The sequence below is a fragment of the Schistocerca nitens genome, chromosome 7 (genome assembly GCF_023898315.1).
Source record: "Schistocerca nitens isolate TAMUIC-IGC-003100 chromosome 7, iqSchNite1.1, whole genome shotgun sequence".
NCBI classification, from domain to species: domain Eukaryota; kingdom Metazoa; phylum Arthropoda; class Insecta; order Orthoptera; family Acrididae; genus Schistocerca; species Schistocerca nitens.
Window position 1 is genome coordinate 456,086,391 of NC_064620.1, and position 15,646 is coordinate 456,102,036.

The window sequence follows — 15,646 nt, forward strand, 5'->3', positions numbered from 1 at the left end:
CTTAAATACACTCTAGCGCTCTAAAATTAGCTTGCATTACCTAATATTTATTTTTCTCTAACGCCTACAAAGCTTCTGGTGCCTGTATGCCACTATCACATACTTTCTGCACACAGACCCACAACATTTAACTTTATTCATCTTCATGGCTGCAGCTGATGCCATAATTGTTTCAGCAGCATAAATAAACATGTGAAGGTAGATGTCTCTTTAATCATTAAGTGTGCAAGTTACCCCTTTACAGGAAGTTCATTTAACATTATGTTTCAAGTAACTCTCCTAGTGGCCTTGCTGTCCAGCTGCAGCCTCATAATACAGGCTGCAGGTGACACCTCATCAGATTCTTAACTGAAGCATATCTGCCTGTGTAATAAGCCACTGCCCTTCACCTAAAAACCAACTATTACAGCAAATCTGTGGTGCACCAGCATGTCATGTACAAATTTCACTAGTGCGACACACAAAGTATTTTACAAACATGTCTGGCAATCTGCCACTACATATAGTTACCTAAATTAAATTCAAAAGTGTCAGCCAATGAATACCACAACACTGAAGTGTTTAGAAAGCAGACCAGTATGCTAATATTAACATATAGTATTTAGATGTGAGGCTCTACTATTTTGACAGCACTTTGAAGCCCATCAATGTCATACAAGTCGATGCTGTTCACAATTACAGCTGATGCACCTCTCATCCTGTGTCTAGCAGAAAGATTGGACAAACCCTGCATGCAATATTCATCATGTCACATACACAGAAGCTCTAGCACATAAGCAAATACAGAGGCAGTCAAGACACAAAACACTAGCAAGCTTCAAGATTTTGAAACAGACAGCAACATCACAAACCAGTTTGTGTCACATGACACCAGTAGCTACTCAGTTATTAACTGCTTTCAGATACTAAACCTATCACTCTTTGTTTTGCACTAGCAATTCTTCCTGCAATAACAACATTCACCAAACTGGATTACATCTGATTGACATTTCACAGGAACATAACTACAGCTACTAACACAATGCTAACCTGGTTTCTCTTACCACATGTCCGCTCAATATTTTAGGCTCATTCACACATCTCCATCACAGTGTTTCACTCTTGCCAAGTAGACCTGCCCTGTGTAATCTTGGATCAACACAAATATATCACCTGGTATTGTACTGAAAACGGAACTATGTCCATCATTCCTACTACTATCTCACACAACTCGCATTCACCCATCCATGCGCTAGTAATGGCCTACACTGCTGTGTTTCAAAGTGTGCAATATGAATGGTGGTTTTAATGGTTCGTGAGGCTACTGTGTCTCTTTTTGCAGTCACTATTGTCTTCTGGCACCATTGGATGAATAGGAGTTACTCAATAATGTACATGGTCACAGACTGTGTCTTCTTGTGGTGTACTTGATGTGTGAGTTAAAAGTTGCCTTGCATATGCGCACTCTGTCATTAAATCGATTAGTATCGTAAGAAAGTACCACTGAAAGAGTAATGCAATTTGTGTTAGCAGTGAAGACAGTTTCGCAAAAATATTCGCTTGTTTTGAGAGTCTTCAAGACCTGCTACCAGCTCCAATCAGCGTCATTTATCCCACACATTAGAGAAGTGTGTTTCATAGGTATGCCTATGAGACACTAAACTCGCGATGTGAGAACATGGCGACAATACGTGCCAACACGTCTTGAACCTGCTGCTGCTCTGGGTGGATGCTGCGAGAGCAAGCGACTCTACGATCTAAGTTGATCTAAGTTTTACATCCAATACTGCCAAATAATACAGTTGACAGAGCTGCCACTTACTAAGAACGACACCTCGCAGTAATTAATTCACAGATTAGCACTCGGCAGGCCTTGTGATCCTCGCCAGAGCTGCGTAAAGCTACGTCCAAGCCGAACCATGTTTGACGCGACGCCACAACTATATATACAATTTCAGGCGGCTCCTTGAATGTACTCGCTTCGGCGGTACATATACTAAAATTCGAACGATACAGAGAAGATTAGCATGGCCCCTGCGCAATGATGACACGCAAAATCGTGAAGCGTTCCACATTTTTTTCGCAATCTCACTCTCTCATGTCTCACATCAGCTGCTAATACCCTCAGCCACCTACACAAGTTTCGCTTCATATCTGCACCCACTTGTCACAAACTATGCTGACCATTTACGCAGTTCTCCTCCACTCTCTTTCATTCACAACACAACATGATAAAACTGGCAATAAACCTATCCCTTACATCACCAATGCACATCTAAAATGTCACTCTAATAACAACTCAGCCAGCACACCAAAACCACAACCACACTGACACAAGTACATGTCACTAGCACCCCTTCAGCTCATTCGCAAACGTGACACAAATCACAGCGAGTCTAAGACTAAGCCTAGCACAGGCAAAAGCCTCTTCTCTTCCTCAGTATCACACTCTGCTGGCACAACATCTCTTCCTACTGTCTCAATCACGTCATTTCATAACACACACCTACTGCCACACACAACATTTGGAAACCTGACATCAACTTTACTCAAGATAGCTGCATGTTCCAAATCTTTCTCACTCACATACTTTCACTCAGACTACTGCTTAAATACACTCTAGCGCTCTAAAATTAGCTTGCATTACCTAATATTTATTTTTCTCTAACGCCTACAAAGCTTCTGGTGCCTGTATGCCACTATCACATACTTTCTGCACACAGACCCACAACATTTAACTTTATTCATCTTCATGGCTGCAGCTGATGCCATAATTGTTTCAGCAGCATAAATAAACATGTGAAGGTAGATGTCTCTTTAATCATTAAGTGTGCAAGTTACCCCTTTACAGGAAGTTCATTTAACATTATGTTTCAAGTAACTCTCCTAGTGGCCTTGCTGTCCAGCTGCAGCCTCATAATACAGGCTGCAGGTGACACCTCATCAGATTCTTAACTCAAGCATATCTGCCTGTGTAATAAGCCACTGCCCTTCACCTAAAAACCAACTATTACAGCAAATCTGTGGTGCACCAGCATGTCATGTACAAATTTCACTAGTGCGACACACAAAGTATTTTACAAACATGTCTGGCAATCTGCCACTACATATAGTTACCTAAATTAAATTCAAAAGTGTCAGCCAATGAATACCACAACACTGAAGTGTTTAGAAAGCAGACCAGTATGCTAACATTAACATATAGTATTTAGATGTGAGGCTCTACTATTTTGACAGCACTTTGAATCCCATCAATGTCATACAAGTCGATGCTGTTCACAATTACAGCTGATGCACCTCTCATCCTGTGTCTAGCAGAAAGATTGGACAAACCCTGCATGCAATATTCATCATGTCACATACACAGAAGCTCTAGCACATAAGCAAATACAGAGGCAGTCAAGACACAAAACACTAGCAAGCTTCAAGATTTTGGAACAGACAGCAACATCACAAACCAGTTTGTGTCACATGACACCAGTAGCTACTCAGTTATTAACTGCTTTCAGATACTAAACCTATCACTCTTTGTTTTGCACTAGCAATTCTTCCTGCAATAACAACATTCACCAAACTGGATTACATCTGATTGACATTTCACAGGAACATAACTACAGCTACTAACACAATGCTAACCTGGTTTCTCTTACCACATGTCCGCTCAATATTTTAGGCTCATTCACATATCTCCATCACAGTGTTTCACTCTTGCTAAGTAGACCTGCCCTGTGTAATCTTGGATCAACACAAATATATCACCTGGTATTGTACTGAAAACGGAACTATGTCCATCATTCCTACTAGTATCTCACACAACTCGCATTCACCCATCCATGCGCTAGTAATGGCCTACACTGCTGTGTTTCAAAGTGTGCAATATGAATGGTGGTTTTAATGGTTCGTGAGGCTACTGTGTCTCTTTTTGCAGTCACTATTGTCTTCTGGCACCATTGGATGAATAGGAGTTACTCAATAATGTACATGGTCACAGACTGTGTCTTCTTGTGGTGTACTTGATGTGTGAGTTAAAAGTTGCCTTGCATATGCGCACTCTGTCATTAAATCGATTAGTATCGTAAGAAAGTACCACTGAAAGAGTAATGCAATTTGTGTTAGCAGTGAAGACAGTTTCGCAAAAATATTCGCTTGTTTTGAGAGTCTTCAAGACCTGCTACCAGCTCCAATCAGCGTCATTTATCCCACACATTAGAGAAGTGTGTTTCATAGGTATGCCTATGAGACACTAAACTCGCGATGTGAGAACATGGCGACAATACGTGCCAACACGTCTTGCTGCCGCCTAGCGGCAGCTGTGTGAACCTGCTGCTGCTCTGGGTGGATGCTGCGAGAGCAAGCGACTCTACGATCTAAGTTTTACATCCAATACTGCCAAATAATACAGTTGACAGAGCTGCCACTTACTAAGAACGACACCTCGCAGTAATTAATTCACAGATTAGCACTCGGCAGGCCTTGTGATCCTCGCCAGAGCTGCGTAAAGCTACGTCCAAGCCGAACCATGTTTGACGCGACGCCACAACTATATATACAATTTCAGGCGGCTCCTCGAATGTACTCGCTTCGGCGGTACATATACTAAAACTCGAACGATACAGAGAAGATTAGCATGGCCCCTGCGCAATGATGACACGCAAAATCGTGAAGCGTTCCACATTTCTTTCGCAATCTCACACTCTCATGTCTCACATCAGCTGCTAATACCCTCAGCCACCTACACAAGTTTCGCTTCATATCTGCACCCACTTGTCACAAACTATGCTGACCATTTACGCAGTTCTCCTCCACTCTCTTTCATTCACAACAGAACATGATAAAACTGGCAATAAACCTATCCCTTACATCACCAATGCATATCTAAAATGTCACTCTAATAACAACTCAGCAAGCACACCAAAACCACAACCACACTGACACAAGTACATGTCACTAGCACCCCTTCAGCTCATTCGCAAACGTGACACAAATCACAGCGAGTCTAAGACTAAGCCTAGCACAGGCAAAAGCCTCTTCTCTTCCTCAGTATCACACTCTGCTGGCACAACATCTCTTCCTACTGTCTCAATCACGTCATTTCATAACACACACCTACTGCCACACACAACATTTGGAAACCTGACATCAACTTTACTCAAGATAGCTGCATGTTCCAAATCTTTCTCACTCACATACTTTCACTCAGACTACTGCTTAAATACACTCTAGCGCTCTAAAATTAGCTTGCATTACCTAATATTTATTTTTCTCTAACGCCTACAAAGCTTCTGGTGCCTGTATGCCACTATCACATACTTTCTGCACACAGACCCACAACATTTAACTTTATTCATCTTCATGGCTGCAGCTGATGCCATAATTGTTTCAGCAGCATAAATAAACATGTGAAGGTAGATGTCTCTTTAATCATTAAGTGTGCAAGTTACCCCTTTACAGGAAGTTCATTTAACATTATGTTTCAAGTAACTCTCCTAGTGGCCTTGCTGTCCAGCTGCAGCCTCATAATACAGGCTGCAGGTGACACCTCATCAGATTCTTAACTGAAGCATATCTGCCTGTGTAATAAGCCACTGCCCTTCACCTAAAAACCAACTATTACAGCAAATCTGTGGTGCACCAGCATGTCATGTACAAATTTCACTAGTGCGACACACAAAGTATTTTACAAACATGTCTGGCAATCTGCCACTACATATAGTTACCTAAATTAAATTCAAAAGTGTCAGCCAATGAATACCACAACACTGAAGTGTTTAGAAAGCAGACCAGTATGCTAATATTAACATATAGTATTTAGATGTGAGGCTCTACTATTTTGACAGCACTTTGAAGCCCATCAATGTCATACAAGTCGATGCTGTTCACAATTACAGCTGATGCACCTCTCATCCTGTGTCTAGCAGAAAGATTGGACAAACCCTGCATGCAATATTCATCATGTCACATACACAGAAGCTCTAGCACATAAGCAAATACAGAGGCAGTCAAGACACAAAACACTAGCAAGCTTCAAGATTTTGAAACAGACAGCAACATCACAAACCAGTTTGTGTCACATGACACCAGTAGCTACTCAGTTATTAACTGCTTTCAGATACTAAACCTATCACTCTTTGTTTTGCACTAGCAATTCTTCCTGCAATAACAACATTCACCAAACTGGATTACATCTGATTGACATTTCACAGGAACATAACTACAGCTACTAACACAATGCTAACCTGGTTTCTCTTACCACATGTCCGCTCAATATTTTAGGCTCATTCACACATCTCCATCACAGTGTTTCACTCTTGCCAAGTAGACCTGCCCTGTGTAATCTTGGATCAACACAAATATATCACCTGGTATTGTACTGAAAACGGAACTATGTCCATCATTCCTACTACTATCTCACACAACTCGCATTCACCCATCCATGCGCTAGTAATGGCCTACACTGCTGTGTTTCAAAGTGTGCAATATGAATGGTGGTTTTAATGGTTCGTGAGGCTACTGTGTCTCTTTTTGCAGTCACTATTGTCTTCTGGCACCATTGGATGAATAGGAGTTACTCAATAATGTACATGGTCACAGACTGTGTCTTCTTGTGGTGTACTTGATGTGTGAGTTAAAAGTTGCCTTGCATATGCGCACTCTGTCATTAAATCGATTAGTATCGTAAGAAAGTACCACTGAAAGAGTAATGCAATTTGTGTTAGCAGTGAAGACAGTTTCGCAAAAATATTCGCTTGTTTTGAGAGTCTTCAAGACCTGCTACCAGCTCCAATCAGCGTCATTTATCCCACACATTAGAGAAGTGTGTTTCATAGGTATGCCTATGAGACACTAAACTCGCGATGTGAGAACATGGCGACAATACGTGCCAACACGTCTTGCTGCCGCCTAGCGGCAGCTGTGTGAACCTGCTGCTGCTCTGGGTGGATGCTGCGAGAGCAAGCGACTCTACGATCTAAGTTTTACATCCAATACTGCCAAATAATACAGTTGACAGAGCTGCCACTTACTAAGAACGACACCTCGCAGTAATTAATTCACAGATTAGCACTCGGCAGGCCTTGTGATCCTCGCCAGAGCTGCGTAAAGCTGCGTCCAAGCCGAACCATGTTTGACGCGACGCCACAACTATATATACAATTTCAGGCGGCTCCTCGAATGTACTCGCTTCGGTGGTACATATACTAAAACTCGAACGATACAGAGAAGATTAGCATGGCCCCTGCGCAATGATGACACGCAAAATCGTGAAGCGTTCCACATTTCTTTCGCAATCTCACACTCTCATGTCTCACATCAGCTGCTAATACCCTCAGCCACCTACACAAGTTTCGCTTCATATCTGCACCCACTTGTCACAAACTATGCTGACCATTTACGCAGTTCTCCTCCACTCTCTTTCATTCACAACAGAACATGATAAAACTGGCAATAAACCTATCCCTTACATCACCAATGCATATCTAAAATGTCTATCTAATAACAACTCAGCAAGCACACCAAAACCACAACCACACTGACACAAGTACATGTCACTAGCACCCCTTCAGCTCATTCGCAAACGTGACACAAATCACAGCGAGTCTAAGACTAAGCCTAGCACAGGCAAAAGCCTCTTCTCTTCCTCAGTATCACACTCTGCTGGCACAACATCTCTTCCTACTGTCTCAATCACGTCATTTCATAACACACACCTACTGCCACACACAACATTTGGAAACCTGACATCAACTTTACTCAAGATAGCTGCATGTTCCAAATCTTTCTCACTCACATACTTTCACTCAGACTACTGCTTAAATACACTCTAGCGCTCTAAAATTAGCTTGCATTACCTAATATTTATTTTTCTCTAACGCCTACAAAGCTTCTGGTGCCTGTATGCCACTATCACATACTTTCTGCACACAGACCCACAACATTTAACTTTATTCATCTTCATGGCTGCAGCTGATGCCATAATTGTTTCAGCAGCATAAATAAACATGTGAAGGTAGATGTCTCTTTAATCATTAAGTGTGCAAGTTACCCCTTTACAGGAAGTTCATTTAACATTATGTTTCAAGTAACTCTCCTAGTGGCCTTGCTGTCCAGCTGCAGCCTCATAATACAGGCTGCAGGTGACACCTCATCAGATTCTTAACTGAAGCATATCTGCCTGTGTAATAAGCCACTGCCCTTCACCTAAAAACCAACTATTACAGCAAATCTGTGGTGCACCAGCATGTCATGTACAAATTTCACTAGTGCGACACACAAAGTATTTTACAAACATGTCTGGCAATCTGCCACTACATATAGTTACCTAAATTAAATTCAAAAGTGTCAGCCAATGAATACCACAACACTGAAGTGTTTAGAAAGCAGACCAGTATGCTAATATTAACATATAGTATTTAGATGTGAGGCTCTACTATTTTGACAGCACTTTGAATCCCATCAATGTCATACAAGTCGATGCTGTTCACAATTACAGCTGATGCACCTCTCATCCTGTGTCTAGCAGAAAGATTGGACAAACCCTGCATGCAATATTCATCATGTCACATACACAGAAGCTCTAGCACATAAGCAAATACAGAGGCAGTCAAGACGCAAAACACTAGCAAGCTTCAAGATTTTGGAACAGACAGCAACATCACAAACCAGTTTGTGTCACATGACACCAGTAGCTACTCAGTTATTAACTGCTTTCAGATACTAAACCTATCACTCTTTGTTTTGCACTAGCAATTCTTCCTGCAATAACAACATTCACCAAACTGGATTACATCTGATTGACATTTCACAGGAACATAACTACAGCTACTAACACAATGCTAACCTGGTTTCTCTTACCACATGTCCGCTCAATATTTTAGGCTCATTCACACATCTCCATCACAGTGTTTCACTCTTGCCAAGTAGACCTGCCCTGTGTAATCTTGGATCAACACAAATATATCACCTGGTATTGTACTGAAAACGGAACTATGTCCATCATTCCTACTACTATCTCACACAACTCGCATTCACCCATCCATGCGCTAGTAATGGCCTACACTGCTGTGTTTCAAAGTGTGCAATATGAATGGTGGTTTTAATGGTTCGTGAGGCTACTGTGTCTCTTTTTGCAGTCACTATTGTCTTCTGGCACCATTGGATGAATAGGAGTTACTCAATAATGTACATGGTCACAGACTGTGTCTTCTTGTGGTGTACTTGATGTGTGAGTTAAAAGTTGCCTTGCATATGCGCACTCTGTCATTAAATCGATTAGTATCGTAAGAAAGTACCACTGAAAGAGTAATGCAATTTGTGTTAGCAGTGAAGACAGTTTCGCAAAAATATTCGCTTGTTTTGAGAGTCTTCAAGACCTGCTACCAGCTCCAATCAGCGTCATTTATCCCACACCTTAGAGAAGTGTGTTTCATAGGTATGCCTATGAGACACTAAACTCGCGATGTGAGAACATGGCGACAATACGTGCCAACACGTCTTGCTGCCGCCTAGCGGCAGCTGTGTGAACCTGCTGCTGCTCTGGGTGGATGCTGCGAGAGCAAGCGACTCTACGATCTAAGTTTTACATCCAATACTGCCAAATAATACAGTTGACAGAGCTGCCACTTACTAAGAACGACACCTCGCAGTAATTAATTCACAGATTAGCACTCGGCAGGCCTTGTGATCCTCGCCAGAGCTGCGTAAAGCTACGTCCAAGCCGAACCATGTTTGACGCGACGCCACAACTATATATACAATTTCAGACGGCTCCTCGAATGTACTCGCTTCGGCGGTACATATACTAAAATTGGAACGATACAGAGAAGATTAGCATGGCCTCTGCGCAATGATGACACGCAAAATCGTGAAGCGTTCCACATTTTTTTCGCAATCTCACTCTCTCATGTCTCACATCAGCTGCTAATACCCTCAGCCACCTACACAAGTTTCGCTTCATATCTGCACCCACTTGTCACAAACTATGCTGACCATTTACGCAGTTCTCCTCCACTCTCTTTCATTCACAACAGAACATGATAAAACTGGCAATAAACCTATCCCTTACATCACCAATGCATATCTAAAATGTCACTCTAATAACAACTCAGCAAGCACACCAAAACCACAACCACACTGACACAAGTACATGTCACTAGCACCCCTTCAGCTCATTCGCAAACGTGACACAAATCACAGCGAGTCTAAGACTAAGCCTAGCACAGGCAAAAGCCTCTTCTCTTCCTCAGTATCACACTCTGCTGGCACAACATCTCTTCCTACTGTCTCAATCACGTCATTTCATAACACACACCTACTGCCACACACAACATTTGGAAACCTGACATCAACTTTACTCAAGATAGCTGCATGTTCCAAATCTTTCTCACTCACATACTTTCACTCAGACTACTGCTTAAATACACTCTAGCGCTCTAAAATTAGCTTGCATTACCTAATATTTATTTTTCTCTAACGCCTACAAAGCTTCTGGTGCCTGTATGCCACTATCACATACTTTCTGCACACAGACCCACAACATTTAACTTTATTCATCTTCATGGCTGCAGCTGATGCCATAATTGTTTCAGCAGCATAAATAAACATGTGAAGGTAGATGTCTCTTTAATCATTAAGTGTGCAAGTTACCCCTTTACAGGAAGTTCATTTAACATTATGTTTCAAGTAACTCTCCTAGTGGCCTTGCTGTCCAGCTGCAGCCTCATAATACAGGCTGCAGGTGACACCTCATCAGATTCTTAACTCAAGCATATCTGCCTGTGTAATAAGCCACTGCCCTTCACCTAAAAACCAACTATTACAGCAAATATGTGGTGCACCAGCATGTCATGTACAAATTTCACTAGTGCGACACACAAAGTATTTTACAAACATGTCTGGCAATCTGCCACTACATATAGTTACCTAAATTAAATTCAAAAGTGTCAGCCAATGAATACCACAACACTGAAGTGTTTAGAAAGCAGACCAGTATGCTAATATTAACATATAGTATTTAGATGTGAGGCTCTACTATTTTGACAGCACTTTGAAGCCCATCAATGTCATACAAGTCGATGCTGTTCACAATTACAGCTGATGCACCTCTCATCCTGTGTCTAGCAGAAAGATTGGACAAACCCTGCATGCAATATTCATCATGTCACATACACAGAAGCTCTAGCACATAAGCAAATACAGAGGCAGTCAAGACACAAAACACTAGCAAGCTTCAAGATTTTGAAACAGACAGCAACATCACAAACCAGTTTGTGTCACATGACACCAGTAGCTACTCAGTTATTAACTGCTTTCAGATACTAAACCTATCACTCTTTGTTTTGCACTAGCAATTCTTCCTGCAATAACAACATTCACCAAACTGGATTACATCTGATTGACATTTCACAGGAACATAACTACAGCTACTAACACAATGCTAACCTGGTTTCTCTTACCACATGTCCGCTCAATATTTTAGGCTCATTCACACATCTCCATCACAGTGTTTCACTCTTGCCAAGTAGACCTGCCCTGTGTAATCTTGGATCAACACAAATATATCACCTGGTATTGTACTGAAAACGGAACTATGTCCATCATTCCTACTACTATCTCACACAACTCGCATTCACCCATCCATGCGCTAGTAATGGCCTACACTGCTGTGTTTCAAAGTGTGCAATATGAATGGTGGTTTTAATGGTTCGTGAGGCTACTGTGTCTCTTTTTGCAGTCACTATTGTCTTCTGGCACCATTGGATGAATAGGAGTTACTCAATAATGTACATGGTCACAGACTGTGTCTTCTTGTGGTGTACTTGATGTGTGAGTTAAAAGTTGCCTTGCATATGCGCACTCTGTCATTAAATCGATTAGTATCGTAAGAAAGTACCACTGAAAGAGTAATGCAATTTGTGTTAGCAGTGAAGACAGTTTCGCAAAAATATTCGCTTGTTTTGAGAGTCTTCAAGACCTGCTACCAGCTCCAATCAGCGTCATTTATCCCACACATTAGAGAAGTGTGTTTCATAGGTATGCCTATGAGACACTAAACTCGCGATGTGAGAACATGGCGACAATACGTGCCAACACGTCTTGCTGCCGCCTAGCGGCAGCTGTGTGAACCTGCTGCTGCTCTGGGTGGATGCTGCGAGAGCAAGCGACTCTACGATCTAAGTTTTACATCCAATACTGCCAAATAATACAGTTGACAGAGCTGCCACTTACTAAGAACGACACCTCGCAGTAATTAATTCACAGATTAGCACTCGGCAGGCCTTGTGATCCTCGCCAGAGCTGCGTAAAGCTACGTCCAAGCCGAACCATGTTTGACGCGACGCCATAACTATATATACAATTTCAGAGGGCTCCTCGAATGTACTCGCTTCGGCGGTACATATACTAAAATTGGAACGATACAGAGAAGATTAGCATGACCCCTGCGCAATGATGACACGCAAAATCGTGAAGCGTTCCACATTTTTTTCGCAATCTCACTCTCTCATGTCTCACATCAGCTGCTAATACCCTCAGCCACCTACACAAGTTTCGCTTCATATCTGCACCCACTTGTCACAAACTATGCTGACCATTTACGCAGTTCTCCTCCACTCTCTTTCATTCAAAACAGAACATGATAAAACTGGCAATAAACCTATCCCTTACATCACCAATGCACATCTAAAATGTCACTCTAATAACAACTCAGCTAGCACACCAAAACCACAACCACACTGACACAAGTACATGTCACTAGCACCCCTTCAGCTCATTCGCAAACGTGACACAAATCACAGCGAGTCTAAGACTAAGCCTAGCACAGGCAAAAGCCTCTTCTCTTCCTCAGTATCACACTCTGCTGGCACAACATCTCTTCCTACTGTCTCAATCACGTCATTTCATAACACACACCTACTGCCACACACAACATTTGGAAACCTGACATCAACTATACTCAAGATAGCTGCATGTTCCAAATCTTTCTCACTCACATACTTTCACTCAGACTACTGCTTAAATACACTCTAGCGCTCTAAAATTAGCTTGCATTACCTAATATTTATTTTTCTCTAACGCCTACAAAGCTTCTGGTGCCTGTATGCCACTATCACATACTTTCTGCACACAGACCCACAACATTTAACTTTATTCATCTTCATGGCTGCAGCTGATGCCATAATTGTTTCAGCAGCATAAATAAACATGTGAAGGTAGATGTCTCTTTAATCATTAAGTGTGCAAGTTACCCCTTTACAGGAAGTTCATTTAACATTATGTTTCAAGTAACTCTCCTAGTGGCCTTGCTGTCCAGCTGCAGCCTCATAATACAGGCTGCAGGTGACACCTCATCAGATTCTTAACTGAAGCATATCTGCCTGTGTAATAAGCCACTGCCCTTCACCTAAAAACCAACTATTACAGCAAATCTGTGGTGCACCAGCATGTCATGTACAAATTTCACTAGTGCGACACACAAAGTATTTTACAAACATGTCTGGCAATCTGCCACTACATATAGTTACCTAAATTAAATTCAAAAGTGTCAGCCAATGAATACGACAACACTGAAGTGTTTAGAAAGCAGACCAGTATGCTAATATTAACATATAGTATTTAGATGTGAGGCTCTACTATTTTGACAGCACTTTGAAGCCCATCAATGTCATACAAGTCGATGCTGTTCACAATTACAGCTGATGCACCTCTCATCCTGTGTCTAGCAGAAAGATTGGACAAACCCTGCATGCAATATTCATCATGTCACATACACAGAAGCTCTAGCACATAAGCAAATACAGAGGCAGTCAAGACACAAAACACTAGCAAGCTTCAAGATTTTGGAACAGACAGCAACAACACACACCAGTTTGTGTCACATGACACCAGTAGCTATCAGTTATTAACTGCTTTCAGATACTAAACCTATCACTCTTTGTTTTGCACTAGCAATTCTTCCTGCAATAACAACATTCACCAAACTGGATTACATCTGATTGACATTTCACAGGAACATAACTACAGCTACTAACACAATGCTAACCTGGTTTCTCTTACCACATGTCCGCTCAATATTTTAGGCTCATTCACACATCTCCATCACAGTGTTTCACTCTTGCCAAGTAGACCTGCCCTGTGTAATCTTGGATCAACACAAATATATCACCTGGTATTGTACTGAAAACGGAACTATGTCCATCATTCCTACTACTATCTCACACAACTCGCATTCACCCATCCATGCGCTAGTAATGGCCTACACTGCTGTGTTTCAAAGTGTGCAATATGAATGGTGGTTTTAATGGTTCGTGAGGCTACTGTGTCTCTTTTTGCAGTCACTATTGTCTTCTGGCACCATTGGATGAATAGGAGTTACTCAATAATGTACATGGTCACAGACTGTGTCTTCTTGTGGTGTACTTGATGTGTGAGTTAAAAGTTGCCTTGCATATGCGCACTCTGTCATTAAATCGATTAGTATCGTAAGAAAGTACCACTGAAAGAGTAATGCAATTTGTGTTAGCAGTGAAGACAGTTTCGCAAAAATATTCGCTTGTTTTGAGAGTCTTCAAGACCTGCTACCAGCTCCAATCAGCGTCATTTATCCCACACCTTAGAGAAGTGTGTTTCATAGGTATGCCTATGAGACACTAAACTCGCGATGTGAGAACATGGCGACAATACGTGCCAACACGTCTTGCTGCCGCCTAGCGGCAGCTGTGTGAACCTGCTGCTGCTCTGGGTGGATGCTGCGAGAGCAAGCGACTCTACGATCTAAGTTTTACATCCAATACTGCCAAATAATACAGTTGACAGAGCTGCCACTTACTAAGAACGACACCTCGCAGTAATTAATTCACAGATTAGCACTCGGCAGGCCTTGTGATCCTCGCCAGAGCTGCGTAAAGCTACGTCCAAGCCGAACCATGTTTGACGCGACGCCATAACTATATATACAATTTCAGAGGGCTCCTCGAATGTACTCGCTTTGGCGGTACATATACTAAAATTCGAACGATACAGAGAAGATTAGCATGGCCCCTGCGCAATGATGACACGCAAAATCGTGAAGCGTTCCACATTTTTTTCGCAATCTCACTCTCTCATGTCTCACATCAGCTGCTAATACCCTCAGCCACCTACACAAGTTTCGCTTCATATCTGCACCCACTTGTCACAAACTATGCTGACCATTTACGCAGTTCTCCTCCACTCTCTTTCATTCACAACACAACATGATAAAACTGGCAATAAACCTATCCCTTACATCACCAATGCACATCTAAAATGTCACTCTAATAACAACTCAGCAAGCACACCAAAACCACAACCACACTGACACAAGTACATGTCACTAGCACCCCTTCAGCTCATTCGCAAACGTGACACAAATCACAGCGAGTCTAAGACTAAGCCTAGCACAGGCAAAAGCCTCTTCTCTTCCTCAGTATCACACTCTGCTGGCACAACATCTCTTCCTACTGTCTCAATCACGTCATTTCATAACACACACCTACTGCCACACACAACATTTGGAAACCTGACATCAACTATACTCAAGATAGCTGCATGTTCCAAATCTTTCTCACTCACATACTTTCACTCAGACTACTGCTTAAATACACTCTAGCGCTCTAAAATTAGCTTGCATTACCTAATATTTATTTTTCTCTAA

The 15,646-nt window shown here is 41.9% G+C and overlaps 6 non-coding genes across 6 annotated transcripts; all 6 read left to right on the forward strand.

Moving 5' to 3' along the window:
• The first annotated feature begins 1,951 nt into the window (after nucleotides 1–1,951).
• Nucleotides 1,952–2,058, forward strand: LOC126196813 (U6 spliceosomal RNA). Its single transcript, XR_007539252.1, has one exon. It is a non-coding gene; the product is annotated as a U6 spliceosomal RNA (small nuclear RNA).
• Nucleotides 2,059–4,551: 2,493 nt separating this feature from the next.
• LOC126196822 (U6 spliceosomal RNA) lies at nucleotides 4,552–4,658 on the forward strand. The gene has a single exon (XR_007539261.1). It is a non-coding gene; the product is annotated as a U6 spliceosomal RNA (small nuclear RNA).
• A 2,493-nt stretch (nucleotides 4,659–7,151) lies between these two features.
• On the forward strand, nucleotides 7,152–7,258 carry LOC126196820 (U6 spliceosomal RNA). The gene has a single exon (XR_007539259.1). It is a non-coding gene; the product is annotated as a U6 spliceosomal RNA (small nuclear RNA).
• A 2,493-nt stretch (nucleotides 7,259–9,751) lies between these two features.
• Nucleotides 9,752–9,858, forward strand: LOC126196810 (U6 spliceosomal RNA). Its single transcript, XR_007539250.1, has one exon. It is a non-coding gene; the product is annotated as a U6 spliceosomal RNA (small nuclear RNA).
• Nucleotides 9,859–12,351: 2,493 nt separating this feature from the next.
• On the forward strand, nucleotides 12,352–12,458 carry LOC126196807 (U6 spliceosomal RNA). The gene has a single exon (XR_007539247.1). It is a non-coding gene; the product is annotated as a U6 spliceosomal RNA (small nuclear RNA).
• A 2,492-nt stretch (nucleotides 12,459–14,950) lies between these two features.
• LOC126196814 (U6 spliceosomal RNA) lies at nucleotides 14,951–15,057 on the forward strand. Its single transcript, XR_007539253.1, has one exon. It is a non-coding gene; the product is annotated as a U6 spliceosomal RNA (small nuclear RNA).
• Nucleotides 15,058–15,646: the final 589 nt, after the last annotated feature.